The sequence below is a fragment of the Enhydra lutris genome, unplaced genomic scaffold (genome assembly GCF_002288905.1).
Source record: "Enhydra lutris kenyoni isolate GAN:26980312 unplaced genomic scaffold, ASM228890v2 scaffoldscaffold20, whole genome shotgun sequence".
NCBI lineage: Eukaryota > Metazoa > Chordata > Mammalia > Carnivora > Mustelidae > Enhydra > Enhydra lutris.
The window spans coordinates 23910910-23937930 of NW_019154104.1; the positions used below are offsets into that span (position 1 = coordinate 23910910).

A 27021-nucleotide genomic window follows, 5' to 3' on the forward strand; every position below is an offset into this window, starting at 1 on the left:
CATCCATCCATCCATCCATCCACCCATCCATCCATCCATCCATCCATCCACCCATCCATCCATCCATCCATCCATCCACCCATCCATCCATCCATCCATCCATCCATCCATCCATCCACTCATACCTCTATCTACCCAACGAACTCTCCACTCACCCACCATTCATTTTTCCATTCCAGACAGCTTGTCCACACATTAACCAAGAGATTACTCGGTGAGCACCTACTTTGTGTCAGGCACTCCTCTAAGCACTGGTGATACAGCAATGATGCCAACGGACAAAAATGCCTGCCTTCAGGGAGCTCACCCAACAGGGCTTGCATCCATCCCTTCCTTCCAGTTAGCTGACAACATCCCGTGCCGGCATTTCTCCTCATCTCTGTGCTGTGCTAGGGCTGAGAATGTTGGAGACGGATCAGACATGGGCCTGCTGCTTCAGTGTGTATGATCTAGTTAAAATCAACCACAACAGTAATTTGCCACGTGAATTCCAAGGACTCCCTTCCTTACAAAAAACTGCCTCAGGGAGAAGTGAACTTTGGCTGAATCAGCTGATTTTAGGAAATGAAGTCAACTCACTAAGCCCTCTTTTTGTTTTGACTGGCTGACATGCAATGTGACTGTAGGTCAACGGTTCTTAGCCCTAGCAGGACACGAGAACCACATGAGGCCATTTAAAAAATATCCAAAATACCAGTGTTATAATTTGGTTTGTTTGGCAAATACTCACTCCCCTCTCCTCCGCGGCAGGGCATGCCCCCACCCTTCTCCACTGAGTGGGCTTGGCCATGTGACTTCTTCTGGCCCATGAATGTTGGGGGCACGATAAAGCAGCCCCTTGACAGGTGCTTGGGCCTGGGGTTTGCTCCCTTCTGCACCCCCAGGAGAAGAGCTCCCCCTGGAGCCACTGCCTGTTCGCTGGGCCCCAGAGTGACCCGACCAACTTGGGGCTGCCTGAGCCCGACCTGCACAGGGGGGCCCCTACCCAGCAGACCCAGCACCCTACAGCCTACGTCAGCCCCCCCGCAGCAACCAGCAGACCCAGATCATGACAATCAATGCTTATTTGGAGTGCTTTGCTACCCAGCATTCTTGTGGCTCTATGAACTGACCCCCAAAAGACTAGGCCAGGCACATCCCAAAGAAGATATCCAAGTGGCCAAAAACCAAATGTAAGGATGTTTGATTTTCTGAGCATTTGGAAGGACACTCAAATTAAGATCCTAATGCAGTACTACCGTCCACCCAACAGCATGGCTCAAGCAGCGGGGCGCCGGGGGTTAAGCTTCCAACCCCCAATTTTGGCTCAGGTCATGACTGCGGGATCATGAAATCAAGGCCTGCATTGAGCTCCTGGCTGGCGTGGTGCTTGCCTGAGATTCAATCTCACTCTCTGCCCCCTCCCTTGCACGCTCTCTCTTTCTCTAAAAAAAAGAAGAAAAAAAAAAAAGAATGGCTCAAGTGGAAAAGATGACCACCGCCAAGTGTTGGGGAGGACGTGCGGCATCGAGAACGCTCACCACCACTGGAAGGAGTGTTGAATGGTCAAACCACTTTGGAAAATCAATGGTGTTTGCTAAACTTGAGCCAACGCATCTCGTGACCCCAAAATTCCACTCGTAGCTCCATGGCCAAGAGAACTGTGTCCATGTATTCACCATAAGACAAGTTCAAAGATATTCATCACAGCACGACTCATAACAAAACCGAGCGGAACTACCCAAACGTCTGTCAGCATTTGAACGGACTGGTGCCGTGGGATATCTCCGTGACGGACAGCATGCACCCGTGAGACAGAGAGACCACCACTGCTCACAAGAGGATGAAGCTCACACAGCCACAGCGAGCAAAAATGAACATAGATCCATGATTCAACTTCTGTAAAGTTCCAGGCAGACTAAGCTATGGGGATGGAAGTCAGACCGTTGCTGGTTACTAACTGGGGAGGAGACATGAGGGAGGCTTCTGGGGAGCCAGTCACACTCTATTTCTTGACCTAAGTCGTTACGGGATCAGTCGGTTCCCTTCGTAAGGAACCTGTTCAAGTGTGATCTGTACGCTCCTCTGTAACCACATTATTCTGCAATGACATTTCTACTTAAAGGATAGGGGCACCCGGCTGGCTCAGTCGGTAGAGCGAGCGACTCTTGATCTCGGGGTTGTGAGTTAAGGCCCCACGCTGGGTGCGGAGCCTACATAAAAAGAAGAAGAGGAATTTTAAAAAGAAAAATATTAATTAAAAAGTATGTATTTGTATATACTTTTACAAGTATATAAAAAGGTTCTAAAGGGTGTTGGTGCTTGGGCCCTGTCTCAGACCAATTAAGTCAGAATCTCTGGGAGTGGAACCCAGCTATCACAGCTCTTTGAAAACCTCTGCAGGTTCGGGTGGGGAGGCACCGCTTTGGGGAAGGATCAATCATAAAGCAGGAGTGGGGGGGGGGGACTCCCGTTGTGTCGGGGAGGAGCAAGGGGCGGGAACTGCCACCTGGCTAAGTGCTTGATAGAGACTCTTCTAATTCTTGTAACAGCCCTAGGACCAGCAACTCTTGTGCTATGAGACACCAGCAAAGTTATTATTAAGCAGATCGGGGCTTTGGGGCTTTCGGAACACAACTAGAGGAGGCTGCCGGTGTGAAGACAGCAGAGTAGCGGCCCGAGGGCGTCTGGGACGGAAGATTCTGTGCCACAGTCTGGCTGGTTATCTGTCGCGGCCCTCTGTCTGCTGCTCTGCACCCATTCCGCCTGGCTCAGGCCTGGACTTCCTCCTGCCTGCCTCAGTGGTGGCTTCGTGGTGTTGTCCTAGACCCACCCACCCACCCACCATCCTCTCTGAGCCCCCCACCACAGACCTCCCCAAGTCTCCTCTCTGCCTGCACCTGGGGCCCGGGCTTCCTGGCCCTTCGAATCTAGTTCTCGCTGTCCCTTCCCCCCTCTACTTCCGCACACCCGCTCTGCCAGGTAAGACGAAGACACATCTTTCCCCCAACCCACCTGCGCCCCCCCACCCGGTGCCCTTGCCTGTTCTGTGTCAACCTGTCTCCTGCCCTTCTGCACTCTCAGAATCCCTTCTCACTCCTCAAGACCCAGAGCAAGTGCCTCCATCTTCCAAGAAGTGTTCTGTTACCACAACTTCTCCCTCTGGGCTGTGGTCAGTAGTTCCTGTGTGGACTTGACCCTGGGTCCTCTTCCTAAGACCGTGGGAGGAGAAGGCCCTGTTAAAGTTTAATGCACCCCCTTGACTGCCCACCCAACAGCTGGTTCCCCCATCTTCTCTGATATCAGAATGTGGCTTTGCTCTGGCAAGTGTGTGCCCTCTCATGAGGAGCAATCATGATTGCTCCAAGCCCATTGGAACCATCTCACCCCTTTGGCCAGTGACTAGTTTAGGGTGGATGTAAGCCTCGCTTTGTCCAAAGACACATAAAGAAAACTCTGCTGGGGCCTCCTAGAAACAACTGTCCTTTTCCTAATAAAAAAGAGAACAGTGAAGACAATAACTCCTTGCCCACATCCCAGCTTTGAACTTGGAGGAGTTGATGGTTGGTGCAGGGGAAGGCATCTTGTCACCATGAGGGCAACAGTGCTGGTACAATGAGTTTGACAGAGTGAATAACAGTCCTTCTTGGGTCTTTCATTATATTGTCAATCTGCTGAACGACTGGGGTCCACCCACCTTGGCCTGCATGTTAGGTAGAGACTGAAGATCTTTCTGGTTTAAGCCAGAGTTGGTTGGGTTTTCTGTCATATGCCGTCAGAATCGTCTTAATGCTGAGTCTCAGGTCTGGTCAAGAATCTTGAGAGGCCCAGATCTCACCCCAGAGCGATGGACTCAAAGCCTCCGGGCTTCCCTGGACTTCAGGGCTTTCCTGACAATCGTAGTGGGTCGCCAGGACTGAGAACCTTTTTTTAGATCAACAGGTCAGGTGGCCATGCTAGTTTTCCACACTAGGGGAGTGGAAGGGGCACCGTAACCTCAAAGTCATTTTGTGCCTGACTGGGATGTTACTTTTTTCTGCAGGGACTTCGGCATTAGTTTTGTTTATTGTAAAAAGAGACACAGACTGGGAATCGGGAGACTTTGGTTCGCAGACCAGCTCACCGTGAGCACCTTTCTAACTCTCCCAGGCCTTTGATTTTTCCATCCGTTAAATGTCAGCATGGCCTAGAGCACGCCTTCTGACCCTCCCGCCCCACAGGGGCCCAGCTGGCCCAGGCCCCCTTCCCTGTGCCTGAGGTCTGGTTGGACCCAGGTCAGCCTTCAGGAGGATGGGGAGTAGGCTCTGCCCCGTGAGAGGTGACCCCCTCAGCTTCCCCAGGGCCCCCATTGTGGTGCCTCCACCTGAGGGCATCTGCTTCAGGCCAGGAGGCAAGGGGAACCCTAGAGAGAGACAGAGACCTTGGTTATATTCTCCATGTTGATACTAGAGTGCTGTGTGACCTTGGTCAAGTCCCTACCCTTCTCTGGGCCTCAGTTGTTTCCAAGTGCTCTCTAGTTCTTTAGCTTCTATAACTCTGTGAGACATCTGGTTTATCTTTGTGCTATAAAACCCTAAACTCTCTGTCCCTGAGGGTCCCCTCTGGCCACCTTAATAGGTCTACCCTATGCAAAGAGCTTAGCGTTAGTTGTAGGGGAATAAGGAACCGCGTGCGCAGAAGGACCTCAGATCCAGATGTCAAGAACCCATGGTCTGGTTTCAATTTGCAACTTAAAAGCTGCATGACCTTGGTTAAATCACTTCCCCTTGCTGGGTCTTAGTTCCTTTATCAGTAAAGATGGGAGTGAGACAACTCACTTCACCACGCTGTAGAGGCCATTCCTGCGCTGGGGTGGTGGCTCCGTAAAGCAATAAAGCAGCATTTGACAGGAACCCTCCCGCCCCTCACCTCCAGGCGGCCGCGGGCCCTGCAGGCTGGCATGCGCTGATCAGAGGCACACGGGCAGAGCCGGCCCGGCTACCTTGGCCCTAGCCCGACCAGACGCCTGGGGGAGGGGCCAGATAACAGTCAGCTGGACCTGCCAGTCTCCTACAGCCAGTTCCAGGCTCACCAGGCCGTCCCCTGCCGGTCGGGCGGCATCCAGAGACTTTCCTGCCTCTCAGTCATTTCATGGCAGGGCCCCGACAACAGCTCGAGAAGGTAGGAACGTTGTTCCGCTGAACTGATGTTAATTCTTCTATACCCCCACTCCTTCCGAAAGGACCTGATGGCCCTGCGTCATTGCTCCCCATTTTACAGATGAGGCAGTTAAGGTTCAAGGAGGGGGAAAGGGAAGGTCTGCACAAGACAGATAGCTGGAAAGCTGGGATTTGGAGCCCCAGCCCTCCTTCTGGGGATTCCAGGAGCACCATCCAAGTAACTGGCTTGCACCTGGGCTCTGAGCAGGCAGGGCTGACATTGCCATCCTCAACCAGCCGGGCCACCTGACCTGCGCCTGTGCTCGGAGCCCACATCAGAGTCTTGGCCGGCGCAGAGGAAGGTGCACACAGGCAGGTAAGGGGCGGGGGGATGACCTTGAAGGGACCCTGACAGAGTATGTCTCCGCCTTGGAGAGGGCGAACTCCCCCGGCCTGCTGCGAACCCAGACTTCTCTTGTTTTTCCCACTGAGGTCCTCAGCCATCGGGGTTCCTTGGGGAAGTCCTGTATCTTTAGTTCCCACATGTGCAAAATGCAGACACTAGTAAGTACTGGGGAAAGGTTGGTGCGAGAATCAGGGCTCAGGCAGGCCTGCCAGGGACACGGAAGCCCTGGGGGGGCGGTGGGGAATGCCGCTGGGGCTGCTCAGTCTCAGCCTTAGGGCAGTTATAAGGCAGCCGGTGGGCTCAGATCAGGTTCGAGACACAGCTTTGCCAGTTATTGTCTGTGTGGTCTCTTAGAATCTCATATTGTCTGTCTGTTAAATGGACGTGGTAAGATCACCTGTGTCACGTCAGAGGGAGGGTGGTGATCCTGCGGGAGGCCCTGTCCTTCTTTCAGCCTCAGTTTCCCACCTCTGCACGCTGCCTAGTTTGATTTCTGAGGCTCCTGCCTAGGGCTGGGCCACCTTCTAGGTCTGAGTCCTGAAGAGAGACCAGCAGTCCCGAGGGACGTTTTGGGAGGCTGATTGGGATTAAAAAAATAGCCCTTTCCCAGGAAAAGCAGGAGGCTGGTAGCTTTGCCCAGGCAAGTGAGGGGCCTACAGGGGGTGGGTGTAGAGTTCAAGGGCGGCCAGTCCACGGCCAGCTTGGAACGGGGAGACCAGGGCCACCACAGGGGCCTCCAAGGTCTCCTCCCTTACCCCCTTTGCAGCGCTGCAAACATTATTTCCAGTGAAACCCCCTCCCCAGGGGCATCTGTAAAATGGGACAACAGTGGCTTCATGATCATTCCTTGAGTTAGCACATCCAAAGCACTCAGAGCAGTACTCCATCCATCTGTCGTCAGTGCTCCTCTAAGCTGGGCCTCAGTTTCTATATCTGTGAAATGGGTATAGAAACATGGCCCTTTCAGGGCTGTGCCAAGGCTTAGCATTAGAAAAGTGGTCCTTCTCCCCCTTTTCCCCTCCCCTCCAACCCTGTTCCTTCCCTTCCCCCAAGTCCCAGCTGGCTGGTCTGTCTGGGAAATGGCAGTGAGGCCTGGGCTCTGGTGCATGGGATGGGATCTCCGGACTGTTTGGGGTCTACAATGGAAAGAGTGGCTCCTGGAATGTCTAATCGGAAGGCCATGCCCGGGAGGGCAAGGGGCAAGGAGGAAAACTGACAGCCATCCTCCGGCAGGCCAGGCTCCCCGTCAGCCAGGGACCTGGGTCAGGAGTGTGAGCCTGGACAGGCTCCTTCCTGGCCTCAGGCTGTTTGTAGATGGAGCCCTGCTCATTTGCCTTCCCATCCCTCTGGCCTGTCTCCCGGCTCGTCATCCTTCCAGATACAGTTCAAGGGTCTCCTCCACCAGGAAGCCTCCCTGATCTGATGTCTGTCTGAGGCATCCTGAGCTTCCTCCATTGCCCTAACGGCCTGCTCTGGACTTATCCTCCCATTGAGTCTAGAAACTTCTAAATTGCAGGACTGTGTCGCATTCGTATCATGACCCCAAGGACATAACCCAAGGCCAGAGACACAGTAGATGTTTATGGCATGCTGGATGCAGAATGAAAGAGTCAAACCTTGGAAGCACAGCTATGTTTGAGAAGATTCCCGTGCCTGGCCGGTGGGGCAGCTGCGGGTCTCCCACTGCCAGGGTTCGACCCTGAGCCATAGGCTCAGGCTCCTCCATCTAAAAACAGCGACAGCAACAGTGAACTGGCCTTTCTCGTTGGTCAGGAGGTGAGGCTGGCTGTGCCCCCCACCCCGGGCTAGGCGATGGGGAGCTGGTTATTCCCACCCCCGGTGCCTCACTTGGCCCATCTGTAAAATGGGGCTGGGAAGACCATACAGCCAGGGGAAGTCGTCAGCTGAATGATGTAACATAGACACATGTGGAGAATAGCACTTGGCACACAGCCAGAGACCCATGAAAATCAGCTAATGTCATTCAGTGGCTCTCAAGATGCTGGGATTCTCCCCTCTGACTTATTCCTGCCGGACACTATACCTTGGACCTTGCTCCCTGCTGGAAGCACCAAGGAGGCTCCTTCAGAAGGGTTTGGACAGTCTCCTCCATCTAAAAACAGCAACAGCAACAGTGAACTGGCCTTTCTCTTTGGTCAGGAGGTGAGGCTGGCTGTGCCCCCCACCCCGGGACCCTTGCAGAGCCCCGCTGAGTGGGCCCAGGGGCCAGTAATGGGGTCAGCACTGGGGAGGGAGGGGGTCTCCAGGCACTCCCCAAAGCAGCAGGGTGCAGGATGGATGCTGCCTGCTAATACCACATCCTCCGCTCCCCAGGGCCCCTCTGCCCCCTCCTCCCTTCCTGCTCACACCACCTGCTGTCCTCCAGGCTCTGGAAGGAGTTACAACCCGTCCACTCCCCTCTCAATCCCAGGCTTGAGTTATGTATGAGGGGGCTGCCTGCCAGTGACCCATGTAGGCGTTCAGTGAGCACTTAGCTCAGTCACCAGCGCTGGCCACGCGGTAGGTCCCACGTGGGTATGCCAGTTAGGGTCCACATGTGTCTCTCGGGTGTTAGAAGGGAACGTGGATCATTCAGCTTAGCTCCTGCACGAGGCGCTGTCATTCTGACCCGTCCATCAGCACAGATCACAATGGGGCTTTGCCGAACACTGTACAGCCTCCCCTTATGGTTCATTTATGGTCTCACGTGTGTTCTTGGTTTGAGCCACAAGATAAATCTGTGATAAGACTATTGGTCCCATTCTACAGATGAGGAAACCAAGGCGCACCAGGGAAAAGCTGACAAGGAAGAGACTAGAGGCTGCCGTGTCTGACTTGACCCTTGTCCTCACCCCGTGTAACCTAACAGCAGGGGCCGGGGTTTCTGTGCATTTGAGGAAAGGCCCGAGTCCCACTGAAGACGGTGGGTGTGTGTTCAGAAGCACTGGGAGTGCATGAGCAGATGGGGTACAGGCATATCCACCTTACATACGCGTATATGCAATTCGCGCTCCACCCCTCAGCCAACTGCAAACGTTTAGGGTCTCTCCTGTGCCCCAGGTGATCCCGACAGCAAGTGGGAACTTGCCCCCCAGGGTCCTTGACCCTATCACCCCTTGCAGGGTTCAATATCTTCTGTCAAAACTTCTCTCTGGTCTGCCATTCCCCCCAGGCTGCACCGGGGCCCCAGAAAAGCTATGACAACACTTCTGGCTTGAGGGTTCATGGCCATGAACCATTAAAATATTCTCTTCCCTTCCTGGGTCCTACTGCTTTAAAATCCCAGTCATGGGCACCTGGGGGGGCTCAGTCAGTTGACCACCTGCCTATGGCTCAGGTTATGATCCCAGGGTCCTAGGTTCGAGTCCCACGTTGGGGTCCTTGCCCAGCAAGTAGTCTGCTTCTCCCTCTGCCTCTGTCCCGATGGTGCTCTCTCTCTCTCTCTCAAATGAATAAATAAAATTTAAAATAAATAAATAAAAAGTAAATAAATAAAAATCACAATCATAAAAACAGCTGGTGCTGGAGGTCTTTTTCATGCACACCTTTCCGGTCCCTGGTGGGGGCAGCGTAGGGATCTTCCCATTGCACAGATGGGAAGACTGAGTTACAGCCGGCACAGTGGGTTGAGAACAGGCCTGCCTGTCCCTCTTTTCCTCCGGATCCTCCAGCAATGAGTATTCAGGGCAGCGCCCAGAGGTCACTCACTCCGGAAGTTTCTGCTCTGGAGAAGAGGTGAGCAGGCTTGGGGAGGGGGAAGTGGAATCCAGGCCACCTTGCTTGGCCCCCTCCCCAGGAGGGGTGCAGGTCAAAGCCCCAGGGTGGGTTTTTACTGGTGGGCAGTGCTGATGGCCTCACAGCTACTGGGAGTTGGGGTCTTTTGTTCAGACTCTAAAGATTCTAAGAAGCCCCTCCCAGCTCTGCTAATCCCAAGCCCTTTTTTTAAAAAATTTTATTTTATTTTTTCATTTTTTACTTGGGAAGTAAGGATTCATTAAGAACATCAGGGTCCAGGGCTTTTCCCCACCTCATATATCTTTTTTTTTTTTTTTCAGTGTAACAGAATTCATTGTCTTTGCACCACACCCAGTGCTCCATGCAATCCGTGCCCTCCCTAATACCCACCACCTGGTTCCCCTAACCTCCCACCCCCTGCCCCTTCAAACCCCTCAGGTTGTTTTTCAGAGTCCATAGTCTCTCATGGTTCACCTCCCCTTCCAATTTCCCTCAACTCCCTTCTCCTCTCCATTTCCCCTTGTCCTCCACGTTATTTGTTATGCTCCACAAATAAGTGAAACCATGCTGCTGGTTTCCCTCAGGCCAGGACTTTCCCGCTTCCAGGATTGGGCTGGGCTGGAAGTTACTAGAGATACTGCTCCCAGCAGCAGACCCCAGCCAACCCCCACCCCCCAACACGGACACTGTCCCTCATTGTATGGAGGGGAAGCTGAGGCCCTGGGAGGGGAGAGGAGAGCAGTCAGGACCAGCCATGGTCACCCAGGTGGGAGGTGGACCAGAGATTTGAACCTGCCCGAAGCTGGCTCTGTCCCACTCCACCTTACCCAGGACTCTGCCCAATGGATGGGTTGTGGGAGGATAGGGGCCCCACCTGAAGGGGAGGTGAATGTGCCTTGCTGACCTGAATCTGCGGTCCCAGGACCCTGGCAGCAAGCCTTTGCCTCAGCCTCCCAAATGGAGGGCTCTTCTCTTCCCTCCTGCCCAGCCCGCCCCTCCACACCCCTCCTGGTCCACCTCCCTGTCCTTCTCCTGCTGCAGCCAGGCCCATCAGCAGGACTTGGCCACATATAGGTCTGGGTGCAGATTCCAGGCTTCAATCCAGTTTCTGCCTGGAGCTCAGCCAATGCGGGCCTCTGCACCTCTGCGGGAAGCCTGGGGTAGGGGTGAGGAGGGGCGGGGCTTCTGGGGCAGCTCTGTCCCTCTGCAGCCCAAGCGCCACCTTGCCAGCACTGTCCTGGGCTCCAGGAGAGCGGGGGCCCTCAGTTGGCCCCTGGGGAACAGGGGCTTCTGGAAGCTCTAGCTCCAGGCCGCACAGTGGGAAGGTTGGGGTGGGGTACGGGACAGGAGGGCCCTCCCAGCCCTGCTCGTCTCACGTCTCACCGGGGCCCAACCCCAGGACTGGCTGGAAATCTTTTGAATTAGGATCCCACCAAAATTTTTCTCCTTTTGTTTTTCCCTCCCACTCTCCGGCCTTCATTTCATTCTTCTCCTCTCAGCTTGCTCTACTTGTTTCCTCTGTCTACCCCTCTTCTTTGTGTCCCTTTCTTTAAAAAAATCTGGCAAATTAGGAGTCCCTTACTCTGACATCACTACCCCTCTCCAAAACCTCTCCCCTGGCTGCAAAGCTTTTAAGGGTTTCCTTGATATTCCTGGGCACTAATTAGTCCAAAAGATGGTGCTACGGATAAAAAAGATACAAACCAGCCCCATGACAACCATCTCCTCTGGGCAGCCTGACCCTCTGCAGCTCCAAAATGGAAGGACACTGGGCTGGTCCAGAGATATTTTTGTGCCTCCTTCGGGAAAACTCTCTTGGATCTAGCCTGTCCACAATATACGGTGACCTTATGATACCCTGACTGTGCCAGGGACGGGTCTGTTTACTGCTGTGCTGGGCCCCAGGGAGGCCATGGCATTGAATGTGGATGCTGGAGGCCAAGAGGCCAGGATCGGCTTTCCAACACCAACGCATCCTGGCTATCTGGCTCCAGGCAAGACCCTGAACCTCTCAGAAGCTCAGTTTTCCCATCTGGGAAATGGGAGTAACGATCACCTCTCACGCAGGATGCCCTTGAGAAGAGTCAAGGAGAGAAGTCACCCGAAGCCCTGGGCCAGGGTCGGGCTCACAGTCAGCGCTCCACGAACGTCCGCGGACATGGATGGCCGTGTTGTTTGTTGTAAGGTCGCTGGTGGCAGAGGATCACAGGCAGTCAGAGCCCGGTCTGTTTGTGCAAAGAATGGATGATGCAAAGGAGAACAGCGCCAGGTGGGGGCTGCTGCCAGCTCCCGGAGGAGGCCAGGCTGTAAACAGGCCTGCCACCAGCTGTCGGGACCCATCCAACTGTTTTGGAAGGGACAGGATCGTCTGCCACTGGCTGCCTTGCCGTGCTCTGCCCCCCGCCTTCACTGCAGAGGGTCGTGACTGTGGCCGCTAGGCTGGTCCCAGCTGCCTCTGCCTGGGCCCTGGAGCCATCTCCACCCTGGCCTCATGCCCCTTATGTGAGGAGACCCCCGCCATCCTTCCTGTGCAAGGAGGAAGGGGGTGGACTGGCCTCTGCCCTGATTCATGTTTCTGTCATTTATCTGGCCTCCCTACTTGGCATTGCTCTCCACCACCACCCTCAATTCCAGGCCATTCCCCCCTGTTACCAGGAAGCTCCCTGCAGTCACATCCCACCTACACCCTCTTTGGTCCAAAACAACCCAAAAATGTTGCATCCTCTTGCCTAGCCTGGTGGGAGCCACATCTCGCTCTGGCTTCCCTCCCCTCCCTACAAGTTTTGTCCCTACTTCTCCCCTTCATGACCCTTTGCTGTAGCCACTCTGCATTCCCGCTGATACCCCAGACCCCCTGTGGCGTGTCTGCCTTTGCTGGAGCTGCACCTCTGCCTGGAGGTCTCTCTCCCTGTCCCTCTGCCTGGTGACATCCACCCAGCTTTTCGAAAGCTATCCCGTCCCTGGATATGTCCTCATGCTCACACACACACACGCACGCGCGCGCGCACAGCAGGCACACGCACACAAGGTACTCTGCATTTCTCCAATCCCACAGCGCTCTGTTAAATCTCACCAAACATCTCATTCATTACATTGTGTCATAGTTTCTGCAGATCAGACATCCGTTCATTGAGCCCCAAGCCGTTGCAGGTACAACTCCTGGCACCTGGCGGCTGTCTCCCCCCGAAACTGCACAACTGCACACAGAGACCCTCCCTCAGCACCATGGACATTGATGCCCATGTGCATAAACATAGCTATCTACCCACCTGACCTAAAAGCCTTTCTGAAGGTCATTTGTCCCCCACAGATCCTGCCAAAGGTCCAGGGCACCCACAAGAGCACCGTGGGTAACCCTGTTCCATTTCCATGTTTAGAAGTGCACAGAGGAGGGATATTCTGTGCGAGCGTCCCGTGGAGAAGGCACCAGTGCATGCATACGGCTGGTTCTCTCTCCCCCACATCCAAAGCCAGAGTCCCCAGCATGCTTTGTAACACAAGAGACAGGAGAGCGAGATGCAGACAGGAGTCTTGACGACAAGGAGTCACCAACAAGTAGGTCGGTGGTCCAGTCCCAGCCAAACAATCTTTCTCGAAGTCAATGTAAGAAAGTTGAAAGCATGCATTACCTGTTAGGCTCTGAAACAGGGGCACACGATTCAGGGGGACTAAAGAAGGTTTTCTTGAGAGTGTCTTAATTCAGAACATTCTCCCTGAGTTTTCCTTCTGCCCTGGCCCCGAGCTCCTGGCTGCTCTGCCAGGCCGTTCTGAAACACTTTCCTTTGAAGCAGGGAGTTTATTTCGGGCCCACCGCATGACCAGTGATGGCCAGCCAAACTATAAGACGTTGTGCATCTCGGATGTCCTGTTTGAAGATCGCACGGAGGAGGCTGCCCTCCTGCCTTCCGTCCCTGCACCGTGCATCAATTACGGACCTCGAGGCAGAGAGCATCTCGGAGCGCTGGCCCTCACGTGACGTTGTCATTTGTGATCCTTGACATGGAGGCCATATATGGGTATGTTTCTGGAATTCCCCAGGAGGCAGCGAGAGAGGAGAGAGACAGGGAGGGTGAGAGACAGAGAGAGAGGGAAAGAGGGTGGGGAGCTGGAGCTGGGAGATTAGGAGACAGAGCAGAGCGGGGGACACTAGGGGACAGGAGAGGGGAGGGAAGTGCACGCAAAAAGGTGATGGAGAGGAAGAAGGAAAGGACAAGGAGCAGGAGGAGAGGGGATAAGGCATCCATGAGAGGAGAAAGAAGAGATAATTGGGGAAAACAGGGAAGCAAGGGAGAGGGACCCTGAGATTAATCTGGGGGTGAAAAGGGGCATGTGGAAGACAGAAAAGTAAAAGGGAGAGAGCGGTGGGGGAAGCACGGACTGAAGGGGGAAGGCACAGGGAAGGTGGGGGAGGCAGGGAGGCTGGGAAGAGGGCAGGGAGGAAGAAGGGAGCACAGAGGGAAGGCGGGGAGGCAGAAGTCGAACTAGGAAATGGAGTGGGAGCAGAGCAGAGCTGGAGGGAAGGGTACTTGGGTTTGGGACAAGCAGCTTTGGCAGAGAGTCCGCTGCGCATGCCCCAGGGGCAGCGCCTGCCTTGGAGGCTCAGGAATCCAGCCGAGGCTGTCTTTGGGTTGGGCTGGGCTGCAAAGGGCAGCATAACAAACAAGCAAACAAACAAACTAGCGTGTGCACAGCCTTGGCAGCGGCACCCAGCAGACGGAAGACTTCCTCCAGCACACAGCCGGGGAAGAAAGCCGCTGTTTCTGGGACGCTCAGCCCAAGCCCCGCCCTCAACTCAGCCACACACACTGAGCCTCCAGGATGCTCCTGGCACACTGCCAAACACTTACATCCCCACTGGCTGGAGTGAGGGACGGGACTGGAAATGTCACGTGGTCTATTCTTCTAAATGGAAAAAAATGTCAATTTCAAAGGCCCGTTCCCCTTGGAAGATACTGGAGTTACAATCTCCCAGGACGCTTTCTTATGGAGTCAAATGCAAGAGAACCTCAGGATGCCTTTACAGGCTCTTGGAACGTTCCACCTGGAAATCAATCTCAGTGAATGCAGGGTACCCTGGGTTCTGGTTGAGGTTCTGGACGTCTGAGCTGGCACAGGGGACTAGTCCCTGCACAGTCAGTCCCAGGCTGTGTCCCAGCTACTCAGCTCCGGCACCTGCCAAATCATGTTTCACCCCAGGTGGGGCTGCCCCGTCCCCCAGGCTACTGCAGTTGGTGGCCCCACAAGGTTAGCTCACGCTCAGCCCCTCCCAGACCCCTGTGACATGGTGGGGGGTGAGAGAAGGGCAGTGAGGGGCCATCCAGCTCTCTTTCTGTTTGGGGACTGTCCTCGGCAGGAGAAGTTCTAGCAGAGCCCATGGAGGGCATCCCTGGGGTCCTGCTGCTTCCATGGGCTCCTCAGGGGTGGGGCACGGGCCCCTCTGCTCTCTAACCCTTCTCAAGCGTCCCTTTTCTAGTGGCCTTCCGCCTTACCTCTCGCTCCCAATCCAAACCTCTCACAGTGGAGCGAGCTGGAGAAACTCACTCTTCCAGTCCTGTTGCCTCGTGCCTTTGCTTTGCTTTTGAGAACCCAGAGCCTCAATTGTGGGTAAAGAGCCAAGGGGAACAGAGAGTGGTCTGGGGGTGGCCTGCAGGGGGAGGGGCTGGTCAGGCACCAGTCAGCTAACAAATGGCATCACCGGTGGGTGGAGGGCTGGGGTAACTGGGTGAAGGGCATTAAGGAGGGCACGGGATGGAACGAGCCCTGCGTGTTGCATGCAACTGACGAAGCCCCGAACTCTGCCTCTGAAACTAATGATACACTATATGTTCACGAATTGGGTTTAAGTAAAATAAAATTAAAAAAATAATAAATGGCATTGTCCTGCTGTCCTCACACCACCTTCCTGGTAGGTGCTGTCATCACCCCCACTTGACAGATGAGGAAACTGAGGCTCAGGGGGCTGGGGAACTGTATAAGGGATGGTTTAGATCCGAACAACTGCCTGACATAAAAAGCAGCACTTCCGGCCACAGCTCTGCCCGCCGTCTCCGCCCCTCCCCCATGTAGCAGGGAATCCAAACGTAGGGGGAGAACAAGGAACCCCACAAAGTTATGAAAGTCGGTTAGTGAATGTTTGCTTTTCCCCTGGTCCTTACTCACCCCAGTTGGGAGGCTTGACCCTGCAGTCAAGCCCACATCCAAGACTTGTCTATTGACATCATGAGCTGCTCCCTCCAGACCTGGCAGTGAAATCCCATTAAACCTATCTATGCCCGACACTACCCAGAGATTCTTTATTGTTATTATTATTATTATTTAGAGAGGAGAGAGAGAGAGAGTGAAGGGGGAGGAACAGAAGCAGAGCGAGAAAGAGAATCTTAAGCAGACTCCACACCCAGCATGGAGCCCGATGTGGGGCTCTATCTTACGACCCTGAGGTCATGACCTGAGCCGAACCCAAGAGTCTGACGCTTAATGAACTGAGCCACCCAAGCTTGACTCTACCCCAGACATCCTTATGAATTCATCTGAGTTGAAGCCTGAACAGCCCCAATTTCTTACAAGTTTTTATTAAAGCATCGTACACATGAAAAGTGCACATACGTGTGCAGCTCAATGGAATTTCACAGACGGAAGACACCCAGTCTTTGCACCAAAGGGAGGATATTAGCAGCACCCCAGAAGACATCCCGGTTTTGCACCCCTCCTCTGCCCTGCCTCGACAACCACCACCCATCTCCTCCTGCCATAGGTGGGTGACCACTCCCCCGACCTTTAACGGTAAAGGTTGTTTTCAGTGTCATACGAATGGCATCACACCTGTGTCTACTTTAGTTCCACGGTGCATGGCAAGATTCCTTCTCAGGGCCATGTGGTTTTCCACCAGACTACGCCACAGCTTATCTGTTCTACTATGGGTGGCCACGTGGGCCATTGCGACAATGAGGAATGCAGAGCTATGGACATTCCAGCACATGTCCTTTGGTGCATGCATGTCCCATGTCTGTTGGGGATGCACCTCAGATGGGAGTCGCTGGGTCCTGGGATGGGCCTGTGTTCAACTTTAGTAAAACTATCCGTTTTCCAAAGTTGTACCAATTTGCATTCCCATCAGCGCGTATAAGAGTTCCAGTCGCTCCGACTTTTTTAATATTATCTGTTCTGATGGGCTTTGTTGGCATCTCGTTGCAGCTTTAATGTGCATGTCCCTGATGACAAACGACACTGAGCACCGGAGAGTCCCTGGCCTCCATGACCTCCAGAGCCCTCCCAGGGTCACCAACTTTGTACAAGACCCCAGAGGTAGGCCCCTGGAACAGCCCTCCAGGGAGCGTTTTTATGGGGACAAAAAGGGGTGAAAGAGGGATGGGTCCCTGCTGGGGCCACGAGCAAACAACCGGTCAACCTGCAGGGAGCATCAAGGACACGTCCCGCAAGACAAAGCCCCCTGGGCCCACACATGGCGCCAGGAAGCTTCTACGTTCTGATCCTAAACAGAACCCACCCTCCCTCCCTCTCTAGTCTCCTAACCTGCTTTCTTTTTCTCTATAACCCTTATATTCCCCCTTTCTTATTACAGATTTATGTCATTGGTTTATTGCCTATCTCTCCCATCTAAAGTAGTCTTTCTGGGGCGCCTGGGTGGCTCAGTGGGTTAAACCACTGCCTTCGGCTCAGGTCATGATCCCAGGGTCCTGGGATCGAGCCCCACATCGGGCTCGCTGCTCAGCAGGGAGCCTGCTTCCTCCTCTCTCTCTCTGCCTGCCTCTCTGCCTACTTGTGATCTCTCTCTGTCAAATAAATAAATAAAATCTTTAAAAAAAATAAAAATAAAATAAAATAAAATAGTCTTTCTGTTCACTGCTGGCTGGTCAGTGCCTATAACAGTGCCTGGCATGTAGTAAGGGCTCGCCACGCGTTGAATGTCTGTGCTAACATTCAAGCCACACAGCTTCTAGGTCTGAATGGGGGAGGCTTGCAGACCTGCCTGCCGTTTCAGCCTGAGTCTTGGCCACACACACACACACACACACACACACACACACACACACACACACGCACCTCTAGCCTATCACTTTCAGGCTTCCCTCCTCATTTACTTTAATCTGAATTCCCATAAACAGAGGCGTGTGTGTGTGGGCGCGCGCGCGCGCGCGTGCATGTGATAGGGAGGCAGTTCGTAGAGCCCTACTCCCAGCAGGACCCGGAGAGGGTGCCGACACCTGCGTGTTGTCCTATGATAATGACACCTCTTCCAGGAACCAGGAACGAGGGAAAGAGAGAGCGGGGAGAGGAAGCACCAGCTAAGCAGGGAGGAGGGAGCGGGGAGAGGAAGCACCAGCTAAGCAGGGAGGAGGGAGCGGGGAGAGGAAGCACCAGCTAAGCAGGGAGGAGGGAGCTGAGATGTGGGTCAGTGCCAGGTCCCGGGACGACTCTGGCCGGGCCATGGAATGTCAGCCACCAAAATAAGCACTCCTGTGGCCTTGGCATCCTAGCCCCCAGCCCTGGCTGCCTCTCGATATTAGTTTATTTTGGTTTCAAGAGATGAAGCACGGACAAGAGTCCAGTCCTCACCCTGGACAGCCTCCTGGATGGGGGAGGGGGGTAGACAGAGCACAGACGGCAGGGGGAGGAGGGGTGCCCACAAAGGCTGAGTTCTGGGAGGGAGGAAGGTGCATCTATGGAAAGGGAAAGCAGGGATCAAGGAGAAGGCGGAGACAAATCCCAGCCTCTCTTCCTTTTTTTTTTTTTTTTTTTTTTTTAAGATTTTATGTATTTATTTCACAGAGAAGTAGAGAGAGAGCACAAGCAGGAAAAGCAGCAGGGAGAGCGAGAGGGAGAAGCAGGCCCTCCATCGAGCAGGGAGCCCGATGCAGGGCTCGATTCCGGGACCCTGGGATCATGACTTGAGCCAAATGCAGATGCTTAACCGACAGCTCCCCAGGAGCCCCTTCTCTGCCTTTCTTTAAAGTGGGCACTATGTCTTCTGCTGTGCGGCCAACAACGCTTTCTTCTGGAACAATCCAGACCCCCTCAACCTCCCAGCTCAGGGGGCCAAGGGAGAAAAGACAGACGATCTTTCCCATTTCTAGAGAGCAGAGTGGGGGCACGGCGCTCAGCCCTCAGACGGGAGAAAGGCGCAGGCCGGCCTCATGCCCTGCCAACGGCCTACATGTGCGGATGACATCTACTAGGAGGAGGAGCCCTGGGGACTGGCAAGAGGCCACCTGGTCCCGCTCTGTTCTCTCCAATGCCCACGTGCATATGAGGGGAGGAATGGTGGGATCTTACAAGGGTTACCACCCAAATGAGCAGATCTGAGGTAGAAATCCAATCCTGGGACGTGGGGCTCTTGGAGCCAGCTGGGGCCTTCCTGAGCCATAACTGACCCCAGACAAGAGCAGCCCGGACAGAGCCACAGGACAAAAAGGCATGGCAGGGCCCTGGGCTCAGCCGGGCTCATGGCTCCCTGCTCTAAACCCCTCATACATCCCACCAACCATCCTTGGCTGGCAGCACTGAACGACCCCTCCCCAGAGGCACAGAGCGAGGCCATCTGGCACCGCTCCTGGCTCTCAGAGCCCTGGGGAAAGGCCCATCTCCAGCAGAAGCCCTGGAGTCCGGGACCATCTGTGTGAGTTCTGACTACCGCCGGTGGCTGTCTCGCCCCTGGAGGGCGTCCTGGGTCTGGCAGGGACATGGCTGGGACGTGCTTGGCTTACACTGTGCAGACAGTATCGTCTTTTTTGGGAGACGCTGCCCACATGCAATCCCAGGGAGCGCCACACCATCCCGATTCCCTCACGACCACCGGGGTCCGATAATCCCCGCCTGTTCCCGCCTTGCTGCTGGGCCCTGGCCACGGCCCCGCACCTCACCAAATCTGTTTCATCTTTGGAGAAAAATGGGAGTGACCACCCTCCGTCCAACGGCTCGTAGGGGGTTTGATAAGATCCCAGGGCTCAGAGAGCCCGACTCAGGGGACACTGAAATCCTCGGGATTTCTTTCTTTGCACCTGCCCCCCGCAGGGGGTTGTGGAGGAGGGAAGGGCATCTCCCATGGGTCGGGTGAGCTCAGGCAGTGGGTGGGCCTGAGGCTGGCCCATCCTGGAGGCTGCTGGCCCTATCCGTGGGTCAGGTCCCTTGGCCCCCTCCAGGAGGGCCTGATCTCACTGTGCCTGAGTCACCCCTGGGAACTGAGAAACAAAGTTCAACCCAAGTTAACTGTTGGGAACGGGTTTTCTAGGAACACCGATGTGTCCACGGTGGGACCTGGAGCTTCCTACTACCCTTTGGCAGGAGAGAAAGGACCCTTGCATGCAGACCCTCATACCCAGCCTCCTTCCCAGGAAGGAGCCACGGGCCGGGTCGGACACTGTAGGGCCATGGGGATGTAGCAGCTCCCAGCTCGCCCCTCCCTGTCCGGCTGGAGCCGGTGCCAGTCGTGGACCTATTGGCTCTGGAATTGCTGTGAACGGGGGAAAGTAGATGCCTCTCGAACGCAGGCCCTGGGCCCGCTGCTCTGGAGGCAGAGCTCACTCCAGACACGCAGCTGTCTCAGAACTGGCACCGCAGGCCCGTGGACCGCTCCCAGGCTTAACTTTCACCCCAGCCCTGCTCCTGGGGCATCCAAAGTGGCCAGCGATGTGACCTCGCAGAGGTGTCAGCCAGCGCCGCCACTCTGGGGAGGGTCCTGGGGTTGCTTTGAAGAGGATGACCTGGGTCCTGGGTGTGATGGGTCAGGGGGGTAGACCGGAGGTGCTGCGGCTTGGCTGCCCCCGACAGGAGAGTCAGCACCCCACTATTATAGGTGGAGGCCCCGGGGCCCACCTGGGACTTACCTGCCCTCGGTGACGGTGACACATCTGCCCACCAGCCTCTCTCCCACACAGAACTGTAAGAGCCGAAGAGCAAAGAATGTGGGAACGGGGAGGTTGTAGGATCCAGCAGCCTTCCTCGGAGGCCAGAGAGCCAGAGCCGGAGAGCAAGAGGAGCTGGCCAGTCTCTGTGGAGGTCTTGGCTTCCAGAAACCCACTCCTGCCTTCTCCGCAGCTCCTTCCCAGGCTAACAGTGCGCCCTTAGCGATGGACAGTCACAGGGTGCTGTGGAGCCTATCTTCCCCCTGTTGGGCAGATGGGCAGGAAGCCCACCACAGCAGAGGAAGAGGAGCCCAGAAAGCAGGGCTGGACCTCCTCACGAGTGCATTCAAGAGGCGTGCTACCCCCTGGTGAATCCCAGAGATGCTTGGGTGCGGAGGATGAGGTTTACAATAGACAGCAAGCCCTAGTGAGTGGCCGGAGGCTTCACAGGCAGTTTGGGGGTCAATGTCATTGTGCCTCATTGTTCCCACTCCAAGAGGTCAAACTGGGGCCACTCCCAGCATAGGACCACTTGGGAGGTGACTGTCCCTGATCTCCCTGCGGAGCCCAGTGGCCAAGGATCCAGACTCTGCAGTCATCCACCAGCCCTGCCCCTTGCTCACTGTGTGACCTTGGACCACCTCCTTAACCTCTCTGAGCTTTGGCTTCCTGGTATATAAAATGAAGGAAGAATGACAGTACCCAGATCTCATAAGAAAGTATCCATATCTTCCTTAGAATAAAGACTTATAAATGTTAGTAGTGGTTATTAGCTTAAAGTTCCTTGTAGAGACAGAGGAGATGGGGGTTGGCAGAGAAAAAACTACTTCCCTAGGACATTCCTCCCAGTGGACATTTGACAATTCCTGGAGACATGTTTGGTAGCCACAACTGAAGGGGCGTTGCTCCTAGCATCTAGTGGCTAGAGGCCAGGGATGTTCTAAACATCCTACAAAGGATAAACACACAAACAAACACGCTACAAAGCAGAGAACCACCTCCCCAGGATAGAATTAGCACAGAGTTAACTGTTGGAATTAACAGCCCAGATGACCTCAGTGCTGTGGGGGAGAAGCCTGGCTTGCCATGGGGGAAAGGCTGGTGGGAAGATAATGAGGTCTGCCCTGAGCCGATGAGGGAAGGCGCAGGGCTCTCCCCTTCGCTCCTGGGCTGACTTCGGACTTCAGGAAAAGCTGCCATCAATGGGGCACAGGTGTCTGGATTTCAAATGTCTTTGACTATTAAAGGAATGGCTCCTTGCACGGGGCTCGTAAACCAGCCCTGAAGGTCACAGGCAGAGGGAAATGCAGTCACAGTTTGAGCAAAGCAATAGGAATAGCTTTGGTGATCATTGTGAAGGTTGGGGTTTCCATTTAGCAGGAAAGGGCAGCCCCCAGGTAGGTCTCAGCTCTGCCGGGCCAGGCTCCTGCTGGTGGCTGGTGCACTCAGACATGGGCATGCAGGGGCACACCACACGCACAGAGCTCACACTCTTTAAGTGAAGAAAAGAGGTGCGTTTAACCCACCGGTTGGCGCTCCAGGTGGTGAATGGGCTATTCTGGGTTATTCTGAGAACTCTGAGTGTCTGTGAGACGGGAATGAGCAGCTACAGGTCGGCGCACACACATATCTTTGTCCTCTGAGATCAGGATTCCTACTCGTCAGCTGGAATTCCAATCGAGCCTACCCTACATATTTTCAAAACAGAAACAAAAAATGGATAAGAATGATTTTGGAAGAGTCCCTGAATCCTGGGCTCCAACCTCTCATGCTGTGTAATTTCCAAATACGGTCTATTGGCCACAATTTAGTTAATGTGCTTGCCACTGATCTTCGTGCGCGAAGACACTCTCACACCCATGCACGCTTGCCGCGTTGCACGTGACCCAGGGAGGCTGCACCCCCTCCCCCAAGCCCGCCAGGCCTCAGGGAACCCTGGCTTGAGTGGACACTGGGAAGGAGTGTGGGATGTGTCTCACACCCTGCGGAGTGTGGCAGGGGGATGTGACCCCCCCCATCTTACTAAGCAGATGGAGGCTCAGAGACTTTAAGGTGCATTTCCAAGCTCACTCAGTTAATATGGGGTTCAGATCTTTAAAATTCCTTTCTCTCTCTGTGCATTCCCTTTGTCCTTCACTTTCAAGTTTTCCTGGGGCCACTGATACCAGCCAGTATCGGCTCCAAACTGCACTGTCATAGCTCCTGGCCTGGCTGTTGGAAAGCGTGTGACCTGGGCACAACATCCCCCCCCACCCCCTGCCACCGCCGCCTACAGCGGCCAGGGCTCTGCTCAGGTTGGGGCTGCTGCCAGCCGCAGGGCTCCTGGGACGGGAGCTGACTTTTCTGTCCATCCAGGGCCTGTTCTGTGGCCCCTCAGTCCTCGCCCTTCCCGCCAGGGCCCCGGGCCTATATTTACCAGCAGTGCTGGCCCCTGCAGGAGCAGGTGTCTGCTGTGCGGCAGGGCCTGGGAGAGAGTCCTCAGCGGGCTGCCGTGCCCAGGGACTGGCTTCGTGGCCCGGGCAGTCCAGGGCCCGTCCGGCTGAGGGCTGCCGCCTCCCCCGGGGGAAAGCGGATCCTGGGAGAATCTACACAGGCCCAGGGTCATGCCTGTTGCTTAGTCATCTTGATGGGTCTCCGAGGTCCCCCCGTGACCAGCCCCACACACCTTCCTTGGTCCCTCTTTTCACTCGATGCCCCATCCTCCCTCCACCTGTCTGCATGCTCAGGCTCTTGGACCCTCTTGGACTTGAATGCGCATTCCCTCGGGCCCTTGGGCGGGTTCTGCAGAGCAGGGGTGCGGGGTGGATGGTGCTCCCGCTGAGTGTCTCGTACAGGAGGCAGCTGATTTCCCCGGCTCGGAGCAGGCCCTTCTCACCTGTCTGTTGGAGTCACAACTAGCACCTTCCTCATGGGGCTGGTATAGGGCTGACCTGAGTAACGCACCCAGAAAGTCTAGGGCAGCGGCTGCCTGAGGTGAGTGCTCAGTAACTGTGGCTCCTATTTCCATCCTCAAAGCTCAAATTAAAGGCCATGAGCCCTACAAAGAGCCAGAAGCAGTGTCAGCTGCTGGGATGTACGAGCCCTACCTGTCGGGAGGCACAGCCTCAAACCAGAATGGGGGGCAGCAGAGAGGAGGGGTGGGAGGAGGGATAGGATTAGGGAAGGGGGTGAAAGTGGGGACAGGGAGGAGGGGTGGGAGGAGGAATGGGTCAGGGAGGAGGAGTAAGAGGAGGGGTGGGAGGAGGGATGGATGAGGGAGGAAGGGTGGGGCAGGGAGGAGGGGTGGGGTCAGGGAGGAGGAATGGAAGGGGAATGGAGGCAGGGAGGAGGGGTGGGAGGATGGATGGATCAGGGAGGAAGGGTGGGGCAGGGAGGAGGGAGTAGGGGAGGCCTTCCAACAAAGGGGATTATGGTCGCCCTGAGTCTTGGCAGAGGAAGAGTGTGTAGGTGCACAGGTGGGTGCTGGGTAGCCCAGGCAGGGGGGCACAGCAGGAGCCAAGGTCCACAGCACTGAGGCTGGTGGCCAGCTTGGCAACCGCGGGCAACCAATGGGCGTGGCCAGAGGGCAAACGTGGGCCTGAGCAGGTGGCAGCGTTGGATCGGGAGAGCTTTGTGAGTCATGTCAAGGACTTATACTATATGGGGGTGCAAAGGAGAGAAAAGGGGGTGTGGTGGTTTGGGGTTTGGTTTTGGGGTGTTTTTGGCCTACAAAAGGCAGACATTTCTCACTGGCTCATGTATCAGCCCAAGGTCAGCCCACCAGGGTGGCAGGGAGCTCTGCTTCTCAGTCGGTGAACTGGGTTCCCAAATTGCCAGCCATTCCTTAAAGCCTGTGGCCGTCCATCTGTCCATCCGTCCGCATGTTTAGAGGTGTGGTTGCCACAGGTTGCAGAGTTCTGCAGGCTGGGAAGACCAGCCCCACGTGTATGCGGGCCCCCACCCCTAGCTTGTATACGGCTGCCTTCTTGGCTTACCCTTCCTCGACAAAAGCAGCACAGAGAAGTTCTTTAGCAGTTGAGAATTACTCTCTTTTCTTTCATTTCTACAGCCTAGTGCAAGGTCTAGGGGCTGGGGGTGGGGTCTGAGGAAGGAGGGAGGAAGAGAGGGAGAGAGATGGGGGAGGGGGGAAGGGAGGAGGGAGCCAGGTGTCTGTGTTGGGAAATACTTGGATGAAAGTGTGGGGTGGATGTAACTCCCATCTCATTCGGGGTCTTCAGAGGAGGGGGAGGACCTCTGCAGGACAGAGCAAAGAGTGTGGGCCCAGGGAGGAGGGCAGCGGGAACAGGTGGTGTGGAGGGCCAGCCCTGCGCAGGTGACTGCCCGCCTGCCTGCACTTCCCAGGGAGGCCAGCTGGGCTGCTGGACGGTGGCTGCTGAAGACAGCGGCCAGTGTGCTGGGGTCAGGGTCCGGTCGGGGTGGAGACAGCAGGGGGCTTGGATGGCGGGAGAGCACAGGCCCCACCATCAGAAGAAATCTTAGGGGAAGGTTTGGGCGCAAGGGTCCCGGGACCTGAGGAGCTTGGAGCCGATCATGGCAATGCCACGCAGGTGAGAGACCCCGTGGACATCAGGTTCCAGCGCTCCACCTCTACTCTGCGCCTTTTGATCGACTCCTAACAGAGTCTCTTAATGGAGGATTGGGGGTCCCTGAGGGGTATCTGCGACTCCGTCCCTGTCCCTACCCATCTTTGCAAGGAGTTTCTTCGGTACACATGATCAAAGGGACAGAGCCTGAGGGAGATTAAGAAACCCTGGTTTCCTTTTGTAGACTGAGCTGGCCCCCTCCTTTGCTGTCAGGTGCTCCCAGCCCTTCTATGCGCAGAGCTTTGCCCCAGACTCTGGCTTTTGACTGAGTCCAGCCAATGGGAGGCCAGGTGGGCGGGACCAGGGCAAGGGGGCAAGGGGTTTATTTCTCCAGCTCCTCCCCTGCTTGGCACCCGGGTTCTGATGGGGACTCCGTCCGCCATGGCCGCAGCACCTGTCCGACTGGACTCCAGGTGCCCTGCTCAGTCTCGGTGCCCTTGACCCTGCCCACACCTCTACCAGTTCATTGCTTCTCTTTATTTACCTGATGCGTGTGCCTGCGGTGTTTTGCGGTTGGGGTCGTCAGATAACATATAGGATGCCGGGTTCCTTTTGAATTTCAGATAAGCAACAAGCACTTTTGGTATAAGTATATCCTCAATATGGCATGGGACATACTTACACTCTGATTCCTTGCTGTTGATCTGAAATTCATATCCAACTGTATATCCTTTTTCTTTACAAACCTGACAGTCCTAGCTGCAGGGCCCTTGATAGATACTAATGTGTCCCGTGAGTCATAGAATGTTTCCAGAATAGGTGGGTTTGAACCCCTTACACGTTCCCATGCACAGACAGAACTAGGGGCTGCTTCTTTCTCAAGATGGGACAGCGGGAGGCTGCCCCGGGGACCAGAATGTAGCCTAAAAATGAGATTGACCCAGACATCTCCCCGCTTGCTGGCATCAGCTCCTAAAATGTCCCCAGGAGCGCACGCAGAGGCATCTGGGTCCTTGCTCCCATGAGCAGGTCCTGGCCATCGACAGTGACATGGCCCGATTCTCAGCACCTTTGAGGCCACAGCAGGGCCCCACCAGGTCTGGCAACCAGGACAAGGGCATTTGGAGAGAGAGAGAGGGCATTCAAAAGATCTGGCGTCCTCCTGCGAACTTTAAAAGGGGTGCGGAGTCAGATCGAATGCCCTTCTTCACTCTCCCTAGCCATGGGGTTCTGGGCCTCAGCTTCCTCATCTGTAACATGGGACAGTGATTCCTAGAGGGCAGCCTGCAGTGAGATTCAGTTAAGGACAGCTCGTGGCGCTCACACAGTGAGCAACAGGCTTGGGACTACACTGAGGCCTGCCCACCTCCCGAGGCCCAGCCTGTCGTCCTCTGACTTAGGAAATAGTTGTTGCCGTAACAGATCCCAAAATTTACAAGGGCTCAACACAACAGTGTGTTTCCCGCTCTGGAAAATCCACAGACAGCTGCTGGTCTTCATCGGCTCACGGCTGTCCATCCCGAGGTGCCGCGGGGACCCAGGCTGCGTCTGTGGGTGTCTGTGGTGTGTCTCCACCATCGCGTGTGCCTTCCCGGGCCGCCGCGCTCGTGTGCACAGAGGGGCGAGCAGAGAGAGAGTGTGAAAGAGGACATAGAGAACGTTCTGTCAGCCCGGCCTGGGAAGGCTAGACACTCCTTCTGTTACATCGGCCAGCTCGTGGTCCCCGGCCACTAGTAACTTCAGACAGGCTGGGGAACGTTTTCTGGCTCTGTTCCCAGGAAGAAGGGGAAACCGTTTCCGTGGTGGCCAGTGGCCTCGGCCCCACTTCCTTGCCCCCGGAAATGACACAACTGATAGCACCTAGGAGGGTTTGCAAGGAGGCCCCAGGAGAAGGTAGCCCCAAAGAAACGAGGCTGTGTTCTTCGTTTGGGGCCTCCAGGAGCCGACTAGAATTTGAGTTTACCCTGTATGTGGGGAGGTAGCGCACAAAACATGGCGTGCGGACGTGAGACAGAAGATGCAGTTCAGCAAAGGGCATATTCTTGGGCCGGTCAGCACTGTGGGCAGAGGCAGCTGCTGGGGACTGTGGGAGTCAGTGTGGGATCGGAGCCTCAGAGTCGTCCAGGAGGCCGAGTGGGGTGTGTCTGCTCCTCCCATCAGTCCGTGTTTGAGGGCTAGGGACTCCCTGGCACTTCTGGCTTCTAGCGTGGCAAAGGATGCTTGAGCGACACACGCAGGTGCTAGCAGGTGGAGGGCTGAAGGCGGGCACTGAGTCGTCAGGGTTGGGGACCCAAGCAGGGCACTCACAATGTCGGCCGTACGTAGCAAGTTTGCAAGGGACACTTGATTTCCTTTCAAGTGGCCCCTTGAAGGGACAGGCA

At 55.4% G+C, this 27021-nt stretch overlaps 1 protein-coding gene across 1 annotated transcript in view; it reads right to left on the reverse strand.

Annotated features, from left to right (window-relative positions):
* Positions 1-13199, reverse strand: part of LOC111148565 (ankyrin repeat and SOCS box containing 2) — a 40620-nt gene extending 27421 nt beyond the window's left edge. The window contains exon 1 of the mRNA XM_022505229.1: positions 12888-13199. The gene's annotated coding sequence lies outside the window, so the exon portion shown is untranslated. The remainder of the gene's footprint in view (positions 1-12887) is intronic.
* Positions 13200-27021: the final 13822 nt, after the last annotated feature.